The 24,330-nt window shown below is 37.7% G+C and overlaps 1 long non-coding RNA gene across 3 annotated transcripts in view; it reads left to right on the forward strand.

Moving 5' to 3' along the window:
- Window positions 1-24,330, forward strand: part of LOC136840283 (uncharacterized) — a 273,057-nt gene that overhangs the window by 95,330 nt on the left and 153,397 nt on the right. For all 3 annotated transcript variants that reach the window (XR_010853572.1, XR_010853573.1, XR_010853574.1), the window contains exon 3: window positions 665-741. This is a non-coding gene — a long non-coding RNA (uncharacterized lncRNA). The remainder of the gene's footprint in view (window positions 1-664; window positions 742-24,330) is intronic.

Raw genomic sequence — 24,330 nt, forward strand, 5'->3', positions numbered from 1 at the left:
TTTTGTACTCTTAAGATCATATTTGTGCTCTTATGCTCATTGTTATTATAATCATTGTCATCTGACATTTTGTCTTTAACGAAAAACATAAGTATCTTGGGATTTCCTTTTCGACTGCCAGAATGAAGGCGGTAATCTGCTATGATTCTTGAATAAGGCCTCTCTCAAGTTGAACGGGTTACTTAAAGTACATGGAAGAAAAGCAGACTAGCCTTTATGTCTGTAATAGTCCCACAAACCTTTGAATACGCAGGAGGTCTTTGAAACTATTCTGAATTTTGCTCTTGATGTCTTAACTAATACCATTTCTTAGTGTCCTTTTTCCCGATTAGGTACTTTATTAAACATTTCTTTTGTCTGCAAATCTTGTGATTTATTTATTTATTTTTGCAAAAGCAGCGAGACAGGCAACCTAGTGCGCTTATATATTTTAGGCTTAAGTAAAACCGGAGAAAAAGATAGAGGTAAAAGCTCATGAATGGTGAACAATTATAAGTGATGGAAAAACAGAATCAGGGAGGGAAATCTGAAGTTACAAAATCAGTGTTTGGTGTTTTGCAAAATCAGTGTTTGGTGTTTAACAGGTACAAGAATACAAGAGTAACTGTTCATAGATATTAGTTGTATGCCGAATGTTGTTTCAGAATTCTTTTGTTCTTTTCAGGAACCATCACGTTCTCGTCCTAATTGTGAATGTCAGCAGTTCTACATTCACGGTCTTCAGAGTGTCTTCGATGTTACGTGAGTGTTTCAGACAATTTCCAGTAACATGTATTTTTTAACTGTTTTCAATATAGCAGTTCTCTTACCATATTCATAATGACGAAAACGTCTTGTTTCCTTGGTATTTCTTAAGTGATTCAATCTGAACGAAGACAGCACGTTTCGTTCGTCCCATGAAACCGGAAGCGCAGAATCCCCGCTTCTGCCGGCATAGTTTAGATTATCTGCTGGTATCAGTAACCCCATTTGCTTGTTGACGTCCAATGTTATCTTTCTGTTCTCCTTTATATCTATTGCCTCTAGTGTTCGTCGTATTTTTTTTCTTTATGCCATCACTGCGTTTATCACCTTCCAAATTGCCGCCCTGATTAGTCAGTAGTAGTTAATGGGAAAGCCGTTGAATCAGTCTTCCAAACAAAAATTGTCGAGAGTGCCGTTCCCTCTCTTTCTAGCGTTCTGTATCTTGTTTTTAAACTGCATCACGCAAGACGAAAAATCTAACACAGAATTGACGTGCTGTGTCAAAGCTTGATTACCATTCAAACTTGCCTGTTGCAGGACGCTGTTTTCCGCAGACCATATAGCGAGGATATTTCTACTTTGCCACTGATTATGTTTTGGATATCGAATTGAATTTAAGTCCTACTTAGTCTTCATTTAACCTTTTTAGTCTTAATTCCATGTGTTTTCTTGAATTATTTTATAAGCTTCAATGTCCTAATTAAGTTGTTTTTGGCCACCATTTTCAAACTGGCAGGTCCAAATATTATCTTGACTGGTTTATAAATTTACTTGCTGTCTAGGGTTAACTTTTCTAATCTTAGTCAAAACCAGATTTTATCTCATGATGAATTTAGGAATTCTAATCGAATTGCCCTGAGCCTTATATATATATATATATATATATATATATATATATATATATATATATATATATATATATATATATATATATATATATATATATATATATATATATATATATATATATATATATATATATATATATACACACACACAAAGCTTAGACAATGCCAGATTTTGTCTTAAATCTTTTATGAATTTAGGATTCTATCGAATTCTTTGTTGGTAAATTTTTTATTTTGTATTTCATTGGTCCTTGCATTTCATTTGTCTATTTAATAATTTTTTCTTATTTTTGAGGAATTGCGTAATTTTTATTTAATTTTCTTTATTAACAAGTAACAGGTTAGGTCATATTAGATTATAGTTCTTCACTGCAGGGGTGGCTAGAGCTCTCGGCTAGCACGTTGTTGGCCCAGCGTTCGAGTCTCTGACCGGCCAATGAAGAATTAGAGGAATTTATTTCTGGTGATAGAAATTAATTTCTCGTCATAATGTGGTTCGGATTCCACAGTAAGCTGTAGGTCCCGTTGCTAGGTAACCAGTTGGTTCTTAGCTACGTAAAATAAGTCTAATCCTTAGGGCCAGCCCTAGGAGAGCTGTTAATCAGCTCAGTGGTCTGGTTAAACTCAGATATACTTAACTTTAACTTACGTCTCATTTATCTTTGGGGAAAACCAAATTAGTCTTTTTTTTTTATCGACTGCTTTTAGATTGTGCTAAATTTCTCTGTCTGTAGGCGATGCTGAATTTGATCTAACAGTTAACCCTAAAATAATATCCTCTTTTTTATAACTGAATGTAAAAAAGTATATTTTACTTTATCTTCAAAAGTTTAATTACATGTATACCCATATGCAGCACTGAAAACTTTCTAGCATTACAAAGAACCGAACCCCATATGTGGCAGCTACTTCAATTATTTGAAAATAGGTACCACTATAGTTCACTCCTAGATTATATTTCTCATTTTTTTTTACTTATAGTGAAATTATTTCCATGAAATTATAACGAAATTATTTACATGAAATTATAGTGAAATTATTTACATGAAATTCTTATGGCCAAGTTATTGACATGAAATTTTCATCGTCTTTTTTTTTTATTTATTTAGTATTATCAGCAGTTTCGTTTCATTTCTACCTTCTCATAAATTGATTCTCAACTTTTATTGCATAGGGGAATTGAATTCCGTGAAAGCTTGAGGGACGGTACCCATAAATATGAACAATTCTGTATATCATAAAAACTTGTATTATAATATTTTCGTAACTACGCCAGTAAATGGGTAATATACTTCACTTGGATTTGGCGACCTCAGCCCAGGTCCAGCCTGTTTCACCATTGCCTTCTAATAAAGTTATGGTGATTGAGGGTACGTTGGTCATAACTTGACGGTACGTAACGTCCGGAGGGTCGGGACTTGCTGTCTGGAGCCTCTCTTGTATTACAGGTCTTTTTGACCGTATGAATAGTGCAAAAAAAAAAATTAAACATGAGAAAGCGAACATTTGCCTTTATCGAGAAACTTGGCACAGAGTTTATCTTAGCGACGACTTAACTTTATCAACAGTGACTGAATATCACTTGGGAAGTAGTGACTTCGCGGTTCCCTGTGGATGAAATGGAAGCCTCATTTCAAGTACTTCAGGCCTGAAGCGGGGCGTCCCATTTTGTGTACATTTTGCATAGATTAGAAATTTCCTTTTTTTGGTATCTTTTGTAAACAGTAAAAGTTGAATTTTTAGTGACTTTTTCAACAAAAAAAGTTGATTATGTGGTAACCTTTACCATAAAAAAGTCCTATTTTGTGGCGCATTTTCCATGAAATCAATTTCCCACTTAAAATAATGCATTCGACAAATGTTTCAGTTTATGTATCTTTAAAGTAGAAAGTTCCTTCCAGTATATCTTTGGCGTAAAGTAAAAGCCCTTTCTTAGTGCCTCGTACATATAGGAAACTATCCCAATTTTTTTTTAGTTGCCAGTACTATAGTAAGGGACGACAGTTTATATTAGGAACGAGTTCCCTGCCTCTTGTAAGACCTGTTATGAATGTGAGACATAAACAACTTTTTCTCTTCATTGCAGTCCAGACGTTCATGATACTTTCTGACTGTCTTATCACTATGGCTAAGATACTGGAAGTTATAGACAGGCCTCATTGGTGTTGATTGTGTTTTCAGTGCTCTCAACATGGATTAACTGAATTCTGTTTATCCTACTGAGTGCCTTGGTCTAGAAACATTTGACTTTCCGCTGAAGCTTTGAACAGAAGATAAATGAGTCCAATCACAAGTCGTGGAAGTAGGGCTCATTGATTCCCCTGGCGTTATGGCCACTATTGTTGTTCCTACTTTTGGGCCTTTTTATTATGCTGTAGTTTCTTTTGTAATGAAAACTGAGCAGGCTGTCCCAGATGTGTCGTAGTTTGGTAAGATATAGGTAAAATTTCAAGCAGAATGGGGCCTAATTTTGAGTGATCTTTGTAATGTTAATTGGTCGTAGCCTTATAAGGAAGTTGATCCTGTTGTCAACATAATTACAAGGCAATTACCTTCTTGGTTGTTGAATTATATTATCGAAGATAATACCTGGTTTATTAACGATGGTAGAAGTGCTTATTTGTAGGATTGCGAAGATTATAATCGTTGAAAAAGAAAAAGATTTGATTTGGTATGGAAAAGTTATACCTACCTGAGAATTGTGGTTCATATGGGGTATATATGCTGAAAATGAATACAGTGTTATCGCAAATGAAACCGTCTCTGGGACAGTTCAGGAACGTAAATGGTTACTGATCTCCAGTCTTAATTTTTGTCTGTATAGACTCACTTTTCCTCTTCTGATTATTAAATGATGTGACTTGCACACACTATTTAAAGCGAAAGACAACTTTAGAGCTAGTGTTGTAAACTGATGATGCCTTATTCCAGAATTCACGAAACTAAAGTGACGTTTGGGTTTTCAGTCGAAAGGAATTAAGAATCTTTTCCTTGACCTCGATGCTTATTGGAGGTTTACAACCAATGGGTATTTTTCTTTTGTTTTTGTCAAGACTGCTGATTAATTATAATAATAATAATAATAATAATAATAATAATAATAATAGGATAAAACGTTGATAAATCAAAGGTCTTTTTTTTTTCAAAAATAATTTGAAATCTCGTTCTCCATGTGTTTCTAGAAAATGAAAGGTGCAGTTTTGATACTTTCCATATGATACAAATTTATTATTTATTACTTTTGACGTTAAAAGTTTCATTTTCGGCACTTATTATATAATATTAATATTTTTCATCGTATTATAAAACCAGAATCCCTATTTTTGGGGTACCTTTGTCATGAAAAGAACGTAATATTTTTAGTACCTTTGCGTGCAAGTAAAGTTCGCTTTTTGATACCTTTGGCACGAAGCCAGTTACGATTTAATAACATTTTTTAATACCATTAGATGAAAGATCATTGCGCATGCAAGTTCTGTCTAAGGTGCAGTTACTTACGTCGTGATAGGAAAAGCAAACAGGTATTATTCCATTTCCCTTAATTCATAAATTTTTGGTTAAATCTCCCAGTTACTTTTGAATGTTTTTTATTTTTATTTACTTTTCTACACTAAACTGTACGCTCAAGGAATTAAGATTTAGTCTGTTATTTCAGATGACTTGATTTTTTATACTATAAGTATGTTAATTACAGTTTTCTGTTATTAATCAGTTAGTTATTTAATTTCTCCAGTAGTGAGTGTCATCATTATAACTCCCATTCTTACAGAGAAAACTCCAGCCTTTTCTTACCTTAGCTTTAGGGGTTATAGGCCATTCTTATTCGGTTAAAGGCTAAGGAGAGAAAATAGGGCTGAGTTTGACAAACACCTTCCTACTAAGCTTACCTGGGGTTTGTGACCACAGATGCGATAGGGACAGGACAGGGGGTGGGGTCAGAGAAGGGCTTGAGAGAGAAAGGGGGGTTAACATGAGGAGTTGCTGAGATAGGATTGGGGTCTTGGGGGGGTTTCTGTCCTGGGAGTTAAGACCGGTGGGGAGGAGCTTGTTAGTTGTGGGGGGGGGAATGTTCAAGAGAAGGACGCATTTCTTAACTTACACGGTCTCCAACCTCCACTTATGAGCTGCTGTTAGAGAAAGTAGCCTCTCGGAGAAAGTAAATACATAGATATTGTTCGTATAAAGACAAAAATTCGTTCGTTGGTTGTTTTATTATATATATATATATATATATATATATATATATATATATATATATATATATATATATATATATATATATATATATATATATACGCATTTATATATACATACGTATAATTATATATATAATTTATGTGCTTTTATAGATAAGATTATCTGAGGATTACTTATCGATGTTATGTTTGTCGTTTACTAGAAAAAATTGCAATTATCAGATATAGACAAGGAAAAGTGGTTCTTACTGGCCGTCATATCTGTAATTGTATTGTATTAAAGAAATATTGATCCCCTTTCGAATGTTTGCATTCATGTATGTTATTGTAATGCCATCTTCTCTCTCTCTCTCTCTCTCTCTCTCTCTCTCTCTCTCTCTCTCTCTATATATCTATATATATATATATATATATATATATATATATATATATATATATATATATATATATATAGATAGAATGTGTGTGTGTGTGTGTGTGGCATAATAGTTGTAAAAGTTAGAGGATGAGTATTTTGATTACTAGTATTTACAAAGTCCCTGTAACAAGGCATCACCATTTGCTTGGATTTTTTTTTATAAAGAACTACTTTCTTTTCTAGGTATTGTGACACCAGTTTATTGGTAGTTAATCAGTCAGTCTTCCGTATTTAGATATTTCTAAAAGAGGCTTCAGCCATTATGCAATATCTCTGTTTTATTCGACCATCTCTTAATTATGTGTGAATCGTCTACATTTACCAGAACTGAGATTAACGTGAGTGTATATGCCGTGTGTTCACTAATGTAAATGTTATAATGTACTGTATTATCGTAAAACCCTGTGATCACCGTCATTGGCTCTGTAATCTTTTTAAATGAGTAACAGTACTCTGTAATCTCCATGAGAAGAGGGCATGTATGTGTTTTTAAGAGGCGCACCCAGAGACGGACAGAGGTGAAGAGCCCAGATCTTCAGAGATCAACAACACATGGGTACGTACCTTTCATACCCATGTACCCTCTTAGGTAACCTCTCTTTCTCTCTCTCTGTCTCCACCCTCCGTAATTCCTTTGGCACCTACCTTTTTTTTTTTATCACAACTGGTACCAATACAGTTCCAGCGATACTAGGGTAATGGGCTTGTGTTGTTGGTACCGTACCTATAGCGGTGCCAGAAGTGCGATTATGGCTAACTTTAACCGTAAATAAAATGAAAACAACGGAGGCTAGAGGGTGCATAGATGTATCAAAGAGAGGGAGAGAGAGAGAGAGAGCATATCCATATCGAGAGAAAGAGAGAGAATTTAAAAAAGACAAAATCAGGATATTTATGTTCTCACTTAGGCGAAAGATCAGAATATGGAACAGGAAATTTTTGATGTTCTTATGTAGTCGAAACTTTGAAGCAATTTAAAGAATAATAATAGCCGGGGGATTTCTCATCTACAAATCTAAGTAAGGCATCAGAGGTATTTGAAATGACACTTTGATTTTAACATTATTTATAATGCGCTATCATCAGACAGACAAAGGAATAAAGAAGATATGTGCACAATAAGGTCACTAGTATTTCAATGGAAGAGCAAGCTGAGATACGACTTATGAAGCGGACACCAAATCTAGGCATCAGAATGAAATCTGGGAGGGAACGTCTGGTATGAGCTTCAAGTTTAGATATCAGAATAAAAAACATAAAAAAACTTGGGGAAAGTTTTGATTTGCTGATCAAAGTGCCGTCCCACTGCAAAAAGAAAAAATCTCGGAAGGAACATTTGCCAATACAGAGTAGGCATCTGATAAGCACACCTAGATGAAGCGTTAAATGAAAACATGAGAAGAAACTTCCGATGAATATATAAAAAAAGAAATAATAAAAATGCACGAAAATATGAATAGAATGGAGAATATATTACGAAAGTGTGTAGATATTGTTTCCGTGACATTTACGGCAAGTAAAAATGCGCCGAAGTTTCTACGGTGCAATCGAGTCAGGCGTTTCTGCATAGTAAAACCAAGGTCTAGAGTATATGTATTCTTTAGACCTTGAGTAAAACAACCTACTGGGTTGAATCAACAAAGGCAAGGGAGTCCCGGCTCTTCATGAATGGGACGGTGTCCCTTGAAGTTCACCCCTAAACCATTCTCGGAATACAGATGTGTTTGATTGGTCTTGGATTCATTGCACTTCTCGTTACTGTAACACCATTTGCAGCCAGATCGCTAAATATTCATAATCAACCTCAATTCAGAGATGAAAATTATTTTTCACGTGTCTTTTTGGGGTTATTTGCATCACAGCTCTCTCTCTCTCTCTCTCTCTCTCTCTCTCTCTCTCTCTCTCTCTCTCTCTCTCTCATTTGTCTAGGTTCTACGCCTCAGATATTTCAGTAAAAATTCGATTGAAGTGCTGCTGAAAATTAAGAATGTTAGGCAAACCCACTAGGAGAATTTGTGACTTCTTGCTATATGTTTTTAGGGCACCCCCTAATTTATGGGTACTGACTGTTATGGTTTTTCTATACACGACTGTCAGTCCACTGAGTTATCTCGTCTGGGCTCAGTACTTGAAAAGATCAAAGAAGTTAGGGACAGAATGAAATACTATCTCGAAATTCCGATGTTTAACAAATACTATAAGTAAATTTAACAGGACCTGTTATTTCTTCATTGGGAGAGGATACTCGATGGCAGCAGAGGATGATCAGGTGCACTCACGAGTCCGATGTCTTGATGAAGTGCGATGGTTCCGGAATGAGTAAAGGTTGATGCTGTAGTTATCATGAATTATGTTGATGAAGTAAGACGTCAATAAAAAGTCAATTAACTTATAAATGGCCACAATCAGTAGAGAATTCATGGGTCTCTATATATCATGAGGTGGGAAGCCATCCCAACCAATGAAAGAGACTGGGAATAAAATAAAACTGCCAACACAAACAAGGGTCGAGGAACTCAGCGTCCAAGAACCACTGCCTTCTTGCCAGTAAATATCCGAGACAGTATAGTAATAATCATCCAATGTCCAGGAAAGATGCACAAAGCCGTATGATGATCTGGTGGGCAAACGACTTTTCCTCCAGCACGTCTATAGACGGACGACTTCGACTTCAGGATCATTGGCTCCCTTTGCTACCTAGCCTGACATTTGTTTTGTAAGGAGAACACTAATAACAATGTAGTAATTACCCAATTACCTAACCAAACAACAACCACATAATAGTTACCAACAACATCTTATTCGAAAGTAATTATACTCTGACCGTTAACATACAAAGCATGAAATCACCTAAATGTTGACACTGAAAATGATAGGTTCAGGGCAAGGCTTCCCACTTTTGAGGAATTAAATCGGAGGAATCGATAGAAGTTGCGCCGTAGTAGCACTACGTAAAGTATGAATAACAGCATTCTCTGCTAAACTTAAGTTCGTATTTATAAGATCCATGGTTCGCGCCCGGTTTATCGCCATCACTCGACCAGTTGTAAAGTGGTGTCTGCGGCAGCGGGGAGTCAAGAAAAGGACGGAAGGCTAGTATCCTTATCTCCAAAGGCTTACTGATGCCTGGAAAGCTGTACTCTTTTAGCACCATCCTACTGTATACACACACACTGTATACACGTGTGTGTGTGTGTGTCACTGATTCTGACTGGGGATTAACACTCACAAAAGAAAAAGTGGCAGTTTAAAAGAAATGTCAATTTGAGAAAGTACTCAGTAGAGAAATTCTAGATCTTAATTAATTACATGTATTTACCTTTTATCAGGAGAGTAATTTACACAGAGCCATTCACTGTGGCTTGGCACTTATGATGCTAACTGACACAAAACTTGAATAACTGGAGTGCCCAACAATTATGCAATCAATACTTAAATCGGTTAATTGACACAAGAATTCAATAACTGGATTGCGAAACAATGTGGCAGTCACTAAGTAAATTGCTTGAGGGGTTGATTTTGAACACTCAGTGAATTAAAACAAAATCAACTTGTACAAAGGGAAATTGCCGAGGACTCGAGGAGTGTGGTGTCAATTTAGGATTAGGCAATTTACTGACTAACAGTGATGATTGATGTCAAACAATGAATCTACGGGTCTTAGCACATTGAAGAGAGAGAGTAATGGAAATAAGAATAAGAACAAACAAATGGACCAAAGAACCTCTACCCAGACTTTGCCTTTAAATGTTGAGTGGAGATTTCGTGCATCAACATCAATAGAGCCTCTATCAACTTGGTTTTTAACTGTACACTCTGAGAGGACTTGGATAAAGGGGCTCTTGGTTGAGACAAAGGAGTTTGAGGTTGGGGAAGCCGTGAGTGGCGCGCCTCCTATAATGTGTCCGTCCTGCCTGGGTCTCTCTCACTTGACCCTGTCTTGGCCTTTTATGCCCTCCTCAACCCGCTGACTTCCAGTGCCTCGGCCATATCAGGTGAGAGAGCTCACTGGTGTGTGGAGGTCGTTAGACTTCTGCTTCTGTGTCTCCCGGGGACAAAGTGTTATCTGGAATAGAAGATTTTGGCCAGAGATCATAAAGGTAAATATAGAATGACACTTTAGTAAGGCATAGGAGGAGTGTAATGGAAAAGTACTTTGGACCCTAATGAATCTATTGCTCTTATTAAACTGGAACAACAAGGAGGGGCAGAAGGCTGGTCTCCTGGGCCTCAGACTGTGTTTTCCGAACGGAAAACAGGGCGAGGAGAGAAGTATTTATCAATACTTCTAGGAGCTCCCCCTAAGGACAAGACGTTTTTCATCTCTCTCTTTCAATAGACACCCCTATTAGTGACTATACAAGATATATAAAAACAATCATTGTAAGTAAATGGCAAAATATACGGAATGAAGAACCTGAAAATAATAAAACATAAAATACAGTGTTGGGAGATGGAGTTTGTCTTCGAATAGGCCATACTCGTTTGACACATGGACACTTGATGAACAGTCCATGTGGCCCTCCTCCCAAATGCCCAGATTGCCTACTGTGTGAATGACCAAAATATAATCTGCAGCAAATAGCTGTAGGTCCCGTTGCTAAGTAACCAATTGGTTCTTAGCCACGTAAAATAAGTCTAATCCTTCGGGCCAGCCCTAGGAGAGCTGTTAATCAGCTCAGTGGTCTGGTAAAACTAAGATATACTTAACTTAGAAGTAGATCAACAAAAGAAATTTTGTCGGAATCTTCAACATTTTCAGTAATACCCATTTTAATGTTCATGAGGAGCTGTGATTTAATTGATAAATATAACAAGTAATAATACGACTACTCTTAGGTGTCTAATGAATTTCAAAACTACTAAATTTAAAAATTTTACTTAATTTATTTTGAATTTTAATATACCTTTTTAGTAAGTGTATGAATTTTAATATACCTTTTTAGTGAGTGTATGGAAACACGAGTATAAATGTATTTATTGTGTAAGTGTGTTCCAGTATGAGAGCGTATGCCTTTGTGCAGCTTTTAATTTCATTTTCATTCATTCATCACTACCGAGTGACGTATTTGGTTCCAGTGCTAGGCTTCTAGCCTAGACCTGTCATTTCATCCAAATCCTTCAGGCCAGCCCTATGAGAGCTGATAGTCAGCTCAGTGGTCTGGTTAAGCTTTTTTAATAATAGTAATAATAAGCATCTCTTTCGGGTGTGAACGTCTTCAAGCGAAGCTAATGTTTTATGTTATTGTCTCTCTCCTAAAGCCTTCGCAAAACATGTTAAAGTAAAATTACTAAAGTGTCTGCTTTCAATAATGAACAGCAGGTGAATTGGCATGCGTGGATACTGAAGCAGCACCTGCAAAATTTAATACTACTTTTGAGTAGACTTTATTAATAAATGGATTTAACTTGTGGTTAAGCCACTTCTGCAAATGATATAGTAATAATACTGAAGGTATTACAGATACAATCTTGCATGCATATAGGCTTGGACGGATTTCTGCATGTTAGGGGAGAGACCTGACTTAGTTAATCATACAAATCTACAAAGCCTTTATATGTTTGCATGGGCTACTCATTTGGTGAGTGCCATTTTATCTTTCTGAGGGGGTGGCACTTTACCAGGTGAGGCACTAGTGTCAGTCAAGGCCCAGTGGCTCTAGGATATACAATTAATTTTCCCTTAAGAGGGTTTTAAAATTTGTCACAAGTAATTGCATGAAAGGAAAGTCAAAGACATGGAGTACAAGAGGGTCTGGCGGTCAGCACACTGTATTGGTCATAGTGTGATTGTTATTAAGAGGTTTATGCAAGGCAAATGGTTAGTTGTTACAAAGCTTAAAATTGAAATTACAAATTATTAAAGTTACAAGAGGAAAGTAAGTTACACATTCACTCCTTGTGGGTGTGCGAGGCTCACAGGTTACAATGACCAGCTCAGGCATGGATTGCGAAGCCACACCAGGGGATGAGCTTCTGCTGTGGTCAGGGGATTCCTGAAGGGATCCTAGTAAGCTTTGGGTTGGCTCTCTTACCGGCACTGGTAGTGGGACCAAGCCAGGAGAAGAGAGGTGATCTAGACTGGGATCTCCTGAAGGGAGATCTAGGGCATGCTCTAGCACTGGCACTAAGGCAGGACCAGGCACAGGAATCAAATTTGGAATTGCCTCAATGTTCGGGACAGATAGAGTGAGGCACTGTTCAGTGCACTCAGTGGCACAGGAACGGGATTTGAGGCAAGGGTGGGATCTCTTAAAGGGAGGTCTTTGGTGTGTTCTGGCACTGGCACTAAGGCAGGGCCAGGCACGGGTATTGAATTTGGCAAGGCTCAATGACCAAGGTGGCCGGAGCCCCACACTGCTCAGGGTGCTTAGGTGGCACTGGCAGTGGTCCTGAGGTGCGTCTGTGAGGACTATTTACTCCTGAAGTAGACTGTGAGGCAGCAGAACCCCTGGGCTGTCTTGTGTTAGGTGGGGACAGAGAGTCCTGTCTAGGAGGAGGTCGTAGCCCCTAGGGAGGTATGTGGCTACTGCAAGTGTGCAGACCCTAGTTGTGTGGGGCCTGGTGACCCTCAACCAAACTGTTTGGAGAATTGGTTTTACTTGATTGACACTCTCGTTGGTTATGAGTGTATAGTTCTCAATTTTAGTGCCATAAGGGACCTTGTCTTCCCGTATTGGAGATTTGTGCACCAGTGTCTTCAAATGCTGTGACCTGGCTTGCGGGGTAGCTACCTTGAGGAGGAGCCACAAATATAAGGCCCTCAGCTGGTGGGCCTCAAGATTGATGACTGGTAACCGTTAGTGTAATGGCAGGTGCAGGTGCTTTGATAGGGCAATTATTCCAGAGGAAGAAGTGCCCATAGACTTTACATGCAGTGCAGTAAATCTTGCTAAAGTCCTTTTGAGGAGCTGGGGAAGGTTGAGGTTGTTTCTTGGATTGATCGGAGGGTGGCGTTGCAGCGATTCCTCCCTTAATCAGCACTGGGATTCCAAGTGCCCCTTCTTCTTGCAATGAGTGCAAATGGGATTTTTAGAAGAGGGCCTATTCTTTGGTTGGGCTTGCAAGGAGGTGTGACTTGGTGGGAGAATCTTCTGATCCAAGGAACTAGCATGAGAGTGGTAGGTGTCTCAAGCATCTGCCAAGTGGCAGCACTCATCAAGGGTCTTTAGACATTTCTCACATAAGTAGCCAAGGAACTCAGGGCATAATAGAAAAAATCATCCAGCTGCACGTGCTCGAAAAGTTTCTCAAACGTTGTTATGTTGAGGGATTCCAACCAACGCTTAGCAACTCGAGTGTTATTATAGGCCCAATCTTTCCAAGTTTGACCCACTTCCTTTGGTTGGCCACACCAACGTTGTCTCCAGTGTTCAGGGGTAATTTCGTAGGCCTTGATGACGGCCTTCCTGACCTCTTTCAGGTACCCCTGATCATCATTGGTTAGGGAGCAGAATGCAACTAGGCCTTACCATCCATGTGTTTTCTAAGGATCAAGGAGATTTCTGCTGTAGTAGGCTCGAAGTTTGTGAAAACTCGTTTTATTTGTTTGAGCCAAGCCTCAGGTTCGGCGTCATTCCACCTTGGAATTAGCAAGCTTATGCTGTCAAGAGTGGACTGTGGAATGGTTGGAGGGGGATGCTCGGCCCTAGTTGGGCGAGTGCCATGGCACTCTCTTGGCAAGACTTTTCACGTGCTAACACAAGGTTGCGTTGGCTCTCCCTTTCTTGTCTTTCTAATTCAGCAAAGGCTCTTTTCTCATGGGCCAAGGCTAGCTTGAACTTCTCCACCGCTTCACTCTCCTTTCTCTCCCTCTCCTCCTTTGCTTCTCTCTCCTTCTTAGCTTCTTCTCTCTCCCTTAGCAGCTGTAACTCTGCCCCTTCCCAATTTCTAGGAAGTTCCTGTAATCCTTGGTAGATGCAGACATGTTGCTGCAGCTGTTGTGAGCCTAAAGCTCAAAGCAAAGGGGTAGGTAGGTAAGTGGTAGGCCGTACAATCAATTGCACGGACTGGGGATGGCACTCTGCTTGTGGCAGGGTGTGGTTATGCAGTGGTGTGGGCCAATAGGTGGCACCACCAGTAATGAGAGTGCCTCTTTGGTAAGGTGGCACTAAGTGTAAGATTATTCTGGGGAACTGGGTTTAGTACTGGGACGGATGCTAATTGCAGTAATTCAGGCGAGGACCTACGAATCCTGGGCCAGTGATGCAATATTTACACTCCAGTGGGTGGCACTTAAGGTGCAGATTGGTGATAACACAGCCCAAGTTGCAAATGAGGCAGACTTAGAGTGGCACTCAAAAGTACGGTGAGATCAGAGATGAAGTTAGGCAGTATACACAAAGTTTTGGAGTTGAGTGATAAGTTATCTACACACAACAGTTGCTTGTTAGCCAAGTGTAGAAGTGAGGTTCCAAAGAACAGTTGGTTGTTCAAGAGAATGGTTCTAGTTTGTTCTGAAGAACTATAAATTTTTTTTTTTTTCCCCCAAGAGAACGGTTCTGGCTATGGCTCTCGTTCCGGAGAATCAAGCACGGTTAAACGCATAAGTGTAAGGTAAATATGAGGTACGTGTAAAAGGGTTTGTAAGAGTATCACAGAGTTTGAGCAGAACTTCTAGTATTTAATTATCTTACCTTCTTGTATTTTGTGCTTTTTCACAAAGCAAGTTGTAAAGCAATGGGGCACTAACAATAACAATGTTCACAGATAAATTGTTTAGACTGGCAATATCCTTGCCATTAAAAGTTATGTCTTATTCTCAACCATGAGAGATGTAGCCTTAAGGAATAATTAAGTCTTCTTTAGATTGTAGATTCTTATTATAGAATTCCCACGGGGTAAAATGTACCACTAATATTATAAAGTAATTACAGTTACATAAGGGAATAGCGTGCATGTGACCTAAATGTTAAAATGACGTTATAACTATACGTTGATCAAGGGCATGCATAAATACTTTCCTTCAAGGTTGTAGGGTGGCTAAAGGCCATGACGACTGACAGGAAAGATGTACAAGCGTATGCAGAAGTTACTAACACTCAGCCACAAAATGTTAAGTCATGCTGACTAGGATTTTAATTAGTAAAACTTGAACAGTTGGAAAGTAATTCCCTGTGATATCACTTGTAAAACACTAACAATGCATTTAATGGAATTACAACTTGACAGTCATCGACAAATGACAGCAGTACTGAAATGGCCGACTCGTGGTTGACAGCTCAAGGCCACTGGCAAGTCATTTGGTAAACAAGTGAATACAAGATGTTTGTCTTCACATGACAATGTTTACATACACGAGAGGATGAAGTACTGGCAGGTCACGTGAGAACACAGCTGAGAGCAAGCGAGTTGCCACCCACCTGTGCACTTACACGTTCTTGCTAGAGATGTGAAACGAAGTACGAATCTTCTCTGATGGAATAATGCAGGCATATGCATAGAGTTAAATTAATGCTGAGAATTGCGAATTCTTACTTTATTTTACTAGGAATTCTTCTTAACACAGCTGATGTGAGAAACGACAGTGTGTGCCTGCCTCATGGTGTTGGTGGAGCGGAGGTTGCCAGATATCACTGTCCTAACTGTGTAAATTTAGCAAATTTCACTGTGAACAGAGAGAAATTTTGTGCTTTTCTCTTGATGTATCACTTCCCTAATTCACTTCTTAGCTAACTCCTAATTAGTTAAGCCATGCAGTTTGCTAACATGCAGTAGCAACAGTCCATGACTTCTGCTTAACTGGCAACCGTAGTAACTTAGACCTCTGAACTCTCACAGGCAAGCATCGTGCTGCCTTCAAACAGCATGCAGTATGGAATTCTGAGTTTTAAATATTCCTTAATCACAAATGTACGAATAGCAAATGGTAAAATGAATACTTATGGTGTACACTTCTATCCACCGTGTGCCCATAGATTGTAAAGGGGTTTCACATTAAGGATTCGTTTTGATCCTCCAACCCTCAGCTAGCCGGTATGCAATTATTTTAGCTAATTGCTGCAATGTTGCACAAGCTACTAGGGGGTTGCAATTGATCCTATTGCAAGGTTGCCACTTTGATGAATGTGAATTCATCTATCTCTTACCTTGGTGTGGCTGATTTTGACTAGGGAGCAACACTCACAAAACAAGAATAAATGGTAATTTAAAAAAAATCTCAGTTTGAGAAAGGACTCGGTAGAGAAATTCTAGATCTTAATTAATTACACGTATTTACATTTAATCAGAATAGTAAATTACACAGCCATTCACTCTGGCTCTTGGCACTTATGATGCTAACTTACACAAAACTTAAATAACTGGGGTGCCCAACAGTTATGCAGTCAATACTTAAATTGGTTAATTGACACAAGAATTCAGTAACTGGAGTGCTAAACAATGAGGCAGTCATTAAGTAAATTGCTTGAGGGGTTGATTGGTGCCTGAGGACATAGAGGAGCAGATGGAGGCACAGCGGTATTTACAGCTTTTCTGTAAACGTGGAGAAAGCTGTCATTAACACTCGATAAATTAAAACAAAATCAACTAAAGGGAAATTGCTGAAGATTCGAGGAGTGTGGTGTCAATTTATGATTAGGCAATTTACTGATTAACAATGATGATTTATATTTGCAATGTATCAGTGGGTCGTAGCACATTGAAAAGATAGGAACGGAAATAAGAATAAGAACAAATGAATGGACCGTAGAACCTTCTACCCAGACTTTGCCTTTTAAATGTTGAGTGGAGATTTCATGCATCAACGTCAATAGAGCCTCTATCAGCTTGGTTTCTAATTGTACACTCAGAGAGGCCTTGGATAAGGGGGCTCTTGGTTGGGACAAAGGAGTTTGAGGTGGGGAAGCTATGAGTGGCGTGCTTCCTATAATGTGTCCTGCCTGCATCTCTCTCAATTGACCTCTGTCTTGGCCTTTTATGCCCTCCTCAACTTGCTGGCTTCCAGTGCCTCGGGCATGTCAGGCGAAAGAGCTCAATGGTATGTGGAGGCTGTTAGGCCTCTGCTTCTATGTCTCCCAGGGACAAGGTGTTATCTGGAGTAGAAGATCTTCGGCCACAGATAATAAAGTTAATTTAGAATGACGTTTTAGCGAGGCACAGGAGGAGTGTGATGGAAAAGTACTTTGGACCCCTGACGACTCTATTGTCCTTTTTAAACTGGAACAACAAGGAGGGCCATAAGGCTCATCTCCTGGAAACAGGGCGAGGAGAGAAGCATTTTAACAATACTTGTAGCAATATATATATATATTTTATATATATATATATATATATATATATATATATATATATATATATATATATATATATATATATATATATATATATATATATATTTGTTAACTTTATCACATACACAATTGTTCTGTGCATTAGTAGAATTACTAAAAGGACCTCATTCAAACTGGATGGTATCTAATGGAGTTTTTATTCAAAAAGTTACAAGCTTTCTTGGGCAAACAGTCCACATTATCAAGTATCCGTACTTGATAATGTGGACTGTTTGCCCAAGAAAGCTTGTAACTTTTTGAATAAAAACTCCATTAGATACCATCCAGTTTGAATGAGGTCCTTTTAGTAATATATATATGTATATGTATATGTAAGTATGATTGTATAATTATATATATATACATATATGTATATATATATAAATGAAATATCCATGGTTGAAGAAAAAAAAAGAAAATTCTGTCAAAATGAGAGATGGGTCGGTAATAACCCCAGAAGAAGAGAGGCACCGTTGAGTGGAACGTTTTTGTGGGGTCATGGATAAGATAGGTGAAGGGGATAATTTGTCGTATCTACCAGAAGCTGAAGACCTGAATTTATTGTACTTTGGAGTGCATTTGCATTTGTTGGGGTGGAATCAGTAGTGGGAGATAGAAAAACCAAAGTTATGATGGAATAACTGCAGAGATGATTTTAGCTGAAACTGAAATGACACGCGTACTAACTACACTTATTTTGTAGAATAGGGAATGAGGAAACAAATCCTGATGGTTGGAACTGGAAGTCATGGCTAATGAACCAAATACAGGTGACTTAACTAAATGTGATAACCATAGAAGCATTACGTCGGTTGTAATGAGTATTCAATACGCTCATTGTCAACAGGTGGACGAAAGAAACTAGTAAATAGCTTAGAGATTAACCAGCGGGTTTTAGAAAAAAGAGAAGTGGTACAGATCAGATGTGTGTGTTAAGACATATTTTACTGGAAGGCTTTTCTTGATGACGAGAAAGCATTTGACACCATCCACAGACCAATATTATGGAAGGCTTTGTATCACTATGGCTTACCTGTTAAACATGTAAAACCCATTAAAAATATTCATGAATGAAGTAGAAGCAAAGTTGGTGTTGATGAGGTCTTTTCAGGTGAATTTACTGCAAAATCTGAGATGCCACAAGGGAATGTTATTTCACTTTTGTTGTTTGACGTTCTCATAGATTTTATGAAAAACTGGTTGGAGATGGAGGAGGTTTAGAATGGAGAACGATAGAAAGTTGACAGGCTTAGTATGCAAAGTATGCTGTTATGATCAGCAAAACACCACAAGATTTAAATCCTTGCTTAAAAGAATGCGTCAGATATCTGGGGAGATGGGTCTCAAACAGTTTTAAGAAAAACAGAAATAGTGACAACGAGAGTATACGTCAAGGGATGAAAGAACATAAGTTAGAAAAAGGCTCACCGCGGTGGAATCTTTTCAAAGATTTAGGAACAATGATATCCATTGAAGGTTCTCTTGAGACGGAATAATGGACCTGCCGAATGAGTTATGGAAATCACATAGACTGAAACTGCAAACTGGGGAAAGATATGTAAGTCTGGTATGGCGGTTATTGCTATAAGGACATGCAGCATGTTATGACAGTGAAACCATATCTAGGAGTTTATGTCGATTTGATAATAAAGCTTAAGGAAGAATATTAGGAGTCAGAAGGAAGAAGAGAGAGAGAGAGAGAAATGATACTAGAAGGGATACTACAGACGTCCCATGCGTAGATGAGGTAATGAAGGGGAGATGGGAGATTTCACAGATGCCCTTTGCGTCACATGGCGTGGATGCGATGACATATATATATATATATATATATATATATATATATATATATATATATATATATATATATATATATATATATATATATATATATATATATATAATCAACACTCAATCACGTGTGGAACAGAAGTAAATTTGACTCACATCAGGATCGAACCAAGACCTGGGTTCGATCCTGATGTGAGTCAGAAATTTCTGTTCCACACGTGATTTTGTGTTGGTTATTTCTATCATATTCACTCAGAAGGGATAATTCGAATGAAATGCTGTCAATTGGGCCTTTGCTGGGTCGGGAAGTTGAGGAAAACACGCTGTTATGCAAGCAGTTAGCTTGCCCAGGTAATTCCTTGGGTGCAGTAGCCCTCAGGTTCCAACTTCTTTTATGACTTTTATGACCTAGTGGACAGCGTCCTTGCCTTTCAATTGAAAGACCTGGGTTCGATCCTGATGTGAGTCCAATTTTTATATATACATACATACATACATACATACATACATACATACATACATATACATACATATATATATATATATATATATATATATATATATATATATATATATATATATATATATATATATATAATATGGTAGTGACAAACGTAATATTGAAAGGAGGTTGTTGAAGTACGAGACAAAAGGGACAGTATAGCGTCGTATATCCCCAGTGAAGAAATAGACATCATAGAGCGAAAAATATTCAGGGTGACTTTTGATCATCCAAAGAACAGTAATCAAAGTTGAAGGCCGATGACTCGGGGTCAGTGGCTGGTGACAATGATGCTGGACTGACCTACTCAGAGTCAGGTTTATCTTCCCTGGTTCTTGCATTGTTTAGAAACTTTCTAAGTTGTTTTTATTGAATATGAAGCTGCTAAAGAACTGACACAGTCTGGGCTCTTAAATGACCTGTGAAAAGATGAAAACATAACGCTGCACCCATTGGGATGGAATGGTCAGAACAAATATTCATAATAACCTGTGAGAAGCACATTCTTCATGACAGCCATGGAGGACAGAGCAAAGAATCGAAGTAAGTTCCGGCTAAATATGGCGGTTAATCGGAAAACTGCGTTCACTCGTTCCGTAAGGCCCCTGTACAGTGCTAGTAGAAGGGCCAGCAGGTACCCAAAAACATTTTGAACAACCCCAGTTTTATTTTCCGTATTGTAAAGGTGTATTGGAAAATGTCTGAGCTTTTATAAAATTAGTTTTATATACAATATATATATATATATATATATATATATATATATATATATATATATATATATATATATATATATATATATATATATATATATATATATATAGAGAGAGATCCATCGAAAAAACGAAAAAACTAAACTTCCTGACGTTCAGGGCAATAAACCGCAAGCAGTGATGATGCACAACAATTCATTTGAACTGGGGTATTAGGACATTTTCCTCCATTGAGAATAATTTTATATATATATATATATATATATATATATATATATATATATATATATATATATATATATATATGAAGAGAGAAAGAGAGTTGAGCTTTCTGATTCTCAGCTAGCACATTGGGATGAGGTTGGTAGATCTATGCTATGTTTCCTGACTCCAGCTGACGTTGTTAATCATTCACAATCCAGGAGACTGGTGGGGAGTAGGCAAGGATCGAAGTATGGACCTTGCAAATAAAGAGGGCCGCGTTTTTCCACTTGGGTATGGGTGGTTGTGGAAGGTGGTGCGCTTTTAATTAATCCAGTGGCATCGCAGGATGAAGTTAATGCTTATCTCCCCATCTTGAGGTATCGAACCACAGTCTCCTATTTAGCTACCTAGGTCAGCAGAGGCACAGGGTTCTTTTAACGGAACGTGCACGTACATACTCGTCGCCGCCGGAATTCGGACGTGGGTCCCGTAAATTGGAGGGTGAGGATGCTGCCACACACACACACACACACACACACATTAATTTTCAGTGTTTGAGAGAGAGAAATATTTTCTTCAAGTCGCTTATAGTTAAAGCATTTTACAGTAGTTTGTCTACTTCGATTCTTGTACAGTTTTGGATTTGGAAATGCAAGCTGTAATTTCCAATGTACTTCATATGCTGGTTTTACAAAAAGGCTCATTGGAATGTGCATCGGCCTCCCGCTTTTGTCAAACGTTTCTTGCGTAATTATAGAATGGATTCGATTCATAAGAGAGGAGCTGCCTGCTCTTATTTTAGGAGAGAAATGTTTACCTTTCAATGACAGCCACATTCCAACCCCCCGCCCCCCAACTATCTCAGTTTCTGACAGTAAGGAAACAATGCTATATGCCTTTGGTGGAAAATAAAAAAGGAGACAGTCTCTCTCGTTCTTTCTCTCTTTCCTTCAGTTTAAGGAACAATGAATCCACCAAAGTCGGTCAGTTCACCCGATCTCGGAAAAAGGAAGAACGGGGTGTCGAGAAGGCCCGGGAGGTGGGGAGACTGGGGCCGAGTTAGCTAGATTAAATTTTATTCCAGGGTGGGGACGGGGAAGGCCCAGGTATTACTCCTCCAAGGGGAGGACAGGGAGGGAGGTGGAGTTCAAGTTGTTGGGGGAGGGGGCGTTGGAGTGTTACGTTCTTTTCACCTTGGCTTCAGAATTGAAATTTCCTTCGGCACTTTCACTCCGTCGAAATTCACTTTGTTTCATTTCACTTTCGCTCGTCCGTGTCGGTTTTTCTGTTTACTTATGGTAAAATTGACACTAATTTTTGCCATTAACAGTAATTAATGCGTAATTGTTACAATAACTGAGTGTGCGTGCAGTGTATTCCGTATTGCATGTAATCTTTGTCAGTTGTTTTACTGAACCATTTTTATTATAATACTTGTGTTACGTTGATAAACTATAAATTTTCTTAATTTGTTATTGCATCGTATCTTTCGTTAATATGGTTAACTTTCACTCGTTTTTCTCCAACCCTTTTTTCTTTATTCAGATACCTCTTGTTTAACGTCAACTGATTGGTCTCCTGAACTTTCACTCAAGAATTTCATTTTGAAATAAACTATCACCACATCACAGACAAGCATTGGACAATAATTACCTGTAATAATTACGTGCGTAAGTTGACCTCTCTGGATTTAATTTCTTCTTTTCACACCACACTTTCATCAGTGCTCATTATGAAATAATTAATTCTTTGTTAGGTGAAACTTATATTGCTATATTTATTTTGGGAAAAGTCAAGATATTTTAAATTGGGTTCTTGCTGGATGACAAAATGTGATGAAACTGGTCGTTAGCTAGAAGTGGTGATTTTATGATTGTCTAATCTCTTTATTATATTTCTATCTTAATTTATTATATTACTGTTATTATTGATATTTTTTATACAAAACAGATATCAATAATAACAGTAATATAATAAATTAAGATAGAAATATAATAGAAAAAAACTGAATTTAATAATCAAACTTCTACTAAGCAGAAATGAAAATTTCCAATAAACAAAAAATAAGTAAACCAAGATTCTAACACAAATAAGAATATATTATCATCACTAATATTGCTATAATCACTATTTTTATTATTGTTGATGTTATTTTTTTCTCTCAGAAAAATATGAAGAATCCAAAGTAGGTCGCCAAATGAATCCAATCGATCTGCCTTCAGGAACCCTTCGAAGCATTCGATGCAGTTCCACACGAGTTGTTAAAAAGTAAAATGCGCTTCCACGACGTTTCTGGCATTTCGTAGATTTTAGGCAGAATGGCAAGACAGGGGGTGGGAACACGGAATCGGAGAACTTTGAGGTTGACTTAGTTCTGTTCTGTATATTTAGCACTCCTCCTCCTCCTCCTCCTTCCTCCTCCTCCTCCTCCTCCTCCTCCTCCTCCTCCTCCTCCTCCTCCTCCTCCTCCCTTTAAGAGTTTTATGAAGTGGCCATCTTGTCCCGTCCCAAATAAAAAAAAAAAGTAATGCTATGACACATTTAAGGCCGTTTAACTGGCCGCTTAGGCTCTCTCTCTCTCTCTCTCTCTCTCTCTCTCTCTCTCTCTCTCTCTCTATATATATATATATATATATATATATATTTATATATATATATATATATATATATATATATATATATATATATATATATATATATATATTATACAATATATAACTATTTTTATTATATATACAGACACATGTTTTATACACATATATTCTATGTATAAAAGTGAATGGATATTTGTTTGTCCACTACAAAAATCCGAACTGCTTGACAGACCTGTGTAAAATTTTGCATACGGCCTCTGTGCAGCCCCAGAAAGGTTTATAACTCAAAATCAAACCCCTACCCCATGACTGACATACACCTGTTCTTTCAGTTTTCTGGTTTATTCTCATTTTCCACCTGACGCTTCACCTTTTCTTGTGGCGTTGCCAGAAGTATGATTAGCCTACAACAATAAATCCCCTATAACATCAATATTTGATCAGAATTTACATGAATTTCGATCATAACTTATGATAATAATTAATATAATTGTTTATTACCTCGACAAAATCTACATTGAAAACCTAAATCGACAATTTCTTTCCATAGTTAGCGAAGCCGAGTCTGTGAATGCGAAGTAGTGGCTAAACGTGATGCTTTCAGCCAGCACAGTTGGAATTAATTCTCATACGAATTGGCAAAACACTAAACTGCATACGGAAGATGAGTTTCTTTTCACATTGCTCAGTACTGATTACCTGGAAGATAATGACTGAAAATTCTAGATTATAAAACTTTACAGAAATGTAGGTCATTACATTTGGAAATCTTTTCAGAAAGGCACTTGGAGGGTAAATGTATTAGATGCAAATAGGGATTAAATTAAGAAATGGTAACTACTGCACTTCGAGTAACTCGAAGTGCTCACATCTTACACAGCACATCAATTCATACCTTTTGCTGATGTAATTATACACAGTAAGGAATAGTATTTCAGTCATTTAGGAAAATAAAATTATTGTTTATGGTTATATATTAGAATGATATATATTCATTTCTATCTTTTATCAACGTGTATTTATTCAGAACAATAAATATCTGATTGCCTA

Source organism: Macrobrachium rosenbergii, chromosome 7 (genome assembly GCF_040412425.1).
Source record: "Macrobrachium rosenbergii isolate ZJJX-2024 chromosome 7, ASM4041242v1, whole genome shotgun sequence".
NCBI classification, from domain to species: Eukaryota; Metazoa; Arthropoda; class Malacostraca; order Decapoda; family Palaemonidae; genus Macrobrachium; species Macrobrachium rosenbergii.